The following is a 5052-nucleotide window of genomic DNA, read 5'->3' on the forward strand; positions in this document are numbered from 1 at the left end:
ACAGTGAACAGTGGTTAAGCGCCCCAAAAAAATTCTAGTCTAGTCGTTCTATAGGATCAGGGAGCCTCGAGAGGTCAAGAGCTCGACAGTGACGTCTCTTTATATATTTAGAAAGGATTTATCATTAATTTATGCAGCTCTCATATGGCGTTTGTCTAGTTATAGCATGGCATCATTACAGTCATGCATGCATAGTTGATACAAATAAATGAGGAAGAACCACCTCCTGATTTTCCTTTTATATCTTCTCATCATTTTACCTAGAGAAAAGTCCACATTACAATCTTGAACTAACTACACAGTTCAATATTCAACCCTCAACTATAAAACCGGTTATTCTACACCCCGAACTAACCACATGGTTCAAAAATCAACCTTCCATCCGGTTTTGACTCATTTGAGTGGTTTTGACCGCGTTGACCGGTGACTTGGCAGTGCCAAATCAGCAGCCCATGCAATAAAAAAGTTGGTTGGATCGTTCTCTTTGTAGTTCTCTCGTTGATTTGACCCGAGCTCTGCAAAACAGCCGCCGCTGCCTTGTTTGACAGCCCCGCCGACGACCAACCAGCAGCGCTGCACCTCCCCCCATATCTCCTGTCCCCGCGGTTAGCAGAAAGCCAGGAACCCCACTCGCTCTGCCGCTCCCGACTTCCTTACATGTTCCACCATCGGAGACCGACGTACGGCCTTCTCCGCTCGCCTGGCCCCTCCCTCTGGCACCTGGAGGCGCTCCCTCTCCCATAGCCGCAAAGGACGCCGAGCCCCTGCTGATCTATGAATCGATTCCTCTGACTGGTTGGTCCCTCACGGCCTCGTTGGCCCCTTCCCCTTCTTCTATACAGAAGAGCAGACTGGTAGTGAGCTCTCCGGCGAGGTGTCACGGGCTCGAGTGGTCTATGACGGGATGGAGACGGGTCCGGACGCACTTCTCGCCGACGACCTCGATGGCAGCGATGGCGCCCGCGAGAGAAAAGCTGTAAGTAGAGAAGACGAGCACGTAGGTCATCGCAAAAAAAGAAAAAAAAAGAGGAGCACGTAGGTACGGCCACTACGTTAACAACCTCCTTGACCAACTCATCTAGATAAGCTCATGCATCATGCATTGGTAGTTACAGAGAGAGAAAGAGAGCTACGTGAGAGAATCTCACGTTGGTGCAGCCGGTCATCTAGGGGTATTCCAACAGAAAACGGAGAGAATGAGGATATATTTTTTCCTATAAGTGAGTCCCACATGTGAGGGGTCAGAAGGTGACATGGCACTGCCCAGTTATTTGTCAAAACCGCTCAAATGAGTCAAAACCGGATGGAGGGTTGATTTTTGAACCGAGTGATTAGTTCGGGGTGTAGGATGACCGGTTTTGTAGTTGAGGGCTGAATATCAAATTGTGAGGTTAGTTCAAGGTTGTAATGTGGACTTTTCTTTTTTACCTAAGCCGGTCTTTCAAGAATTATTTTAGCCCAAACTAAATGCGAAAACAATATACCCTAGGTCTAAATGTTCACCGACATCTTCCTTGCTATTGAAAAATGAGGAGGCCAAGAAAAAAGAATCACATGCAAACTGTACGGTGTCTCGAATAACAAAGATAATGAGCAGGAGATTATCAGATCACGAGGTAATACCAACTCGACGTGTGGCAATCCACCATATATTGTGATGAAAACAACTCGAGAAATTGAGAGATTTGCAAGCAGTGCCTTATCTACAACAATAAGCATCCGGCTTTATGCATTAACAAGACCAAAGTATATCACAAAGCGAAACACTCAAAAGAAAAGTTTACTCTTTGTTTCTCTCACCTCGCGAGCACCCACCAAAAGCACGGGTATGCTTTAAGTATAAGTAATTATGTGTTCAACAAAATATAAATAATTTATGTTTTTCCAGGGGTTAACTATAGAGAAAATTATCTACATATAAAATTTTAAATACACGTCATTAGATATATCATGAGACATATTCTCATATTTAATATATACAAGATGGCTCGATTTTTCGACAAGATGGTATCATTTATTTTGTCAATTTGTAATCCCAACCACCAATCTTCATGCAACAACTAGAAATAATCGCTACTAACATATCTTTCAGCACCAACAAGTCAGTATGATTGTTGGGAAACGTAGTAATTTTAAAAAATTTCCTACGCACACGCAAGATCATGGTGATGCATAGCAACGAGAGGGGTGAGTGTGATCTACGTACCCTTGTAGACCGACAGCGTAAGCGTTAGCACAACGCGGTTGATATAGTCGTACGTCTTCACGGCCCGACCGATCAAGCACCGAAACTACAACACCTCTGAGTTTTAGCACACGTTCAACTCGATGACGATCCCCGGACTACGATCCAACAAAGTGTTGGGGAAGAGTTCCGTCAGCACGACGGCGTGGTGACGATCTTGATGTTCTACCGTCGCAGGGCTTCGCCTAAGCACCGCTACAATATTATCGAGGATTATGGTGGAAGGGGGCACCGCACACGGCTAAGAAAACGATCACGAGGATCAACTTGTGTGTTCTAGGGTGCCCCCCTGCCCCTGTATATAAAGGAGCCAAGGGGAGGGGGCGGCCGGCCAAGGAGGGCGCGCCAAGGGGGAGAGAAAGGAAAAAGGGGGGGCGCCGCCCCCCTCTCCTTGTCCTATTCAGACTAGGGAGGGGAGGGGCGCGCGGCCACCTCTTGTCTCCTTTCCTCTTCTCCCTTAGGGCCCATGTAGGCCCAATAACCCCCGGGGGGTTCCGGTAACCCCCCGGTACTCCGGTAAAATCCCGATTTCACCCGGAACGATTCCGATATCCAAATATAGGCTTCCAATATATCGATCTTTATGTCTCGACCATTTCGAGACTCCTCATCATGTCCGTGATCACATCCGGGACTCCGAACTAACTTCGGTACATCAAAACTCATAAACTCATAATATAACTGTCATCGTAACCTTAAGCGTGCGGACCCTACGGGTTCGAGAACAATGTAGACATGACTGATCTCCGGTCAATAACCAATAGCGGAACCTGGATGCTCATATTGGCTCCTACATATTCTACGAAGATCTTTATCGGTCAGACCGCATAACAACGTATGTTGTTCCCTTTGTCATCGGTATGTTACTTGCCCGAGATTCGATCGTCGGTATCTCAATACCTAGTTCAATCTCGTTACTGGCAAGTCTCTTTACTCGTTTCGTAATGCATCATCTCACAACTAACTCATTAGTTGCAATGCTTGCAAGGATTATGTGATGTGCATTACCGAGAGGGCCCAGAGATACCTCTCCGACAATCGAAGTGACAAATCCTAATCTCGAAATACGCCAACCCAACATGTACCTTCGGAGACACCTATAGAGCTCCTTTACAATCACCCATTTACGTTGTGACGTTTGGTAGCACACAAAGTGTTCCTCCGGCAAACGAGAGTTGCATAATCTCATAGTCATAGGAACATGTGTAAGTCATGAAGAAAGCAATAGCAACATACTAAACGATCGGGTGCTAAGCTAATGGAATGGATCATGTCAATCACATCATTCTTCTAATGATGTGATCCCGTTAATCAAATAACAACTCTTTTGTTCATGGTTAGGAAACATAACCATCTTCGATTAACGAGCTAGTCAAGTAGAGGCATACTAGTAACACTCTGTTTGTCTATGTATTCACACATGTATTATGTTTCCGGTTAATACAATTCTAGCATGAATAATAAACATTTATCATGATATAAGGAAATAAATAATAACTTTATTATTGCCTCTAGGGCATATTTCCTTCAGTCTCCCACTTGCACTAGAGTCAATAATCTAGTTCACATCGCCATGTGATCTAACATCAATAGTTCACATCTTTATGTGGTTAACACCCATAGTTCACATCGATATGTGACCAACACCCAAAGGGTTTACTAGAGTCAGTAATCTAGTTCACATCGCTATGTGATTAACACCCAAAGAGTACTAAGGTGTGATCATGTTTTTGCTTGTGAGACAACTTTAATCAACGGGTCTTTTATATTCAGATCCGTAAGTATTTTGCAAATATCTATGTCAACAATGCTCTGCACGGAGCTACTCTAGCTAATTGCTCCCACTTTCAATATGTATCTAGATCGAGACTTAGAGTCATCCAGATCGGTGTCAAAAATTTGTATCGACGTAACCCTTTACGATGAACCTTTTTGTTATGTCCATAATCGAGAAACATATCCTTATTTCACTAAGGATAATTTTGAGCACTGTCCAGCGACCTACTTCCTAGATCACTATTGTATTCCCTCGCTTAACACAGTGTAGGGTATACAACAGATCTGGTACACAGCATGGCATACTTTATAGAACCTATGGCCAAGGCATAGGGAATGACTTTCATTCTCTTTCTATCTTCTGCCGTGGTCAAGCTTTGAGTCTTACTCAATTTTACACCTTGTAACACAGGCAAGAACTTTTTCTTTGACTGTTCCATTTTGAACTACTTCAAAATCTTGTCAAGGTATGTACTCATTGAAAAAATTATCAAGCGTCTTGATCTATCTCTATAGATCTTGATACTCAATATGTAAGCAGCTTCTCTGAGGTCTTTCTTTGAAAAACTCCTTTCAAACACTCCTTTATGCTTTGCAGAATAATTCTACATTATTTCCGATCAACAATATGTCATTCACATATACTTATCAGAAATGTTGTAGTGCTCCCACTCACTTTCTTGTAAATACAGGCTTTACCGCAAGTCTGTATAAAACTATATGCTTTGATCAACTCATCAAAGCGTATATTCCAACTCCGAGATGCTTGCACCAGTCCATATATGGATCGCTGGAGCTTGCACATTTTGTTAACACTTTTAGGATTGACAAAACCTTCTGGTTGCATCATATACAATAAATCCATTAAGGAATGCTGTTTTGTTTATCCATTTGCCAGATTTCATAAAATGCGGCAATTGCTAACATGATTCGGACAGACTTAAGCATAGATACGAGTGAGAAAATCTCATCGTAGTCAACACCTTGAACTTGTCGAAAACCTTTTGCGACAATTCTAGCTTTGTAGATAG

This window comes from Triticum urartu, chromosome 2A (assembly GCF_056163025.1).
Source record: "Triticum urartu cultivar PI428250 chromosome 2A, HENAU_Tu73, whole genome shotgun sequence".
Lineage (NCBI taxonomy): Eukaryota > Viridiplantae > Streptophyta > Magnoliopsida > Poales > Poaceae > Triticum > Triticum urartu.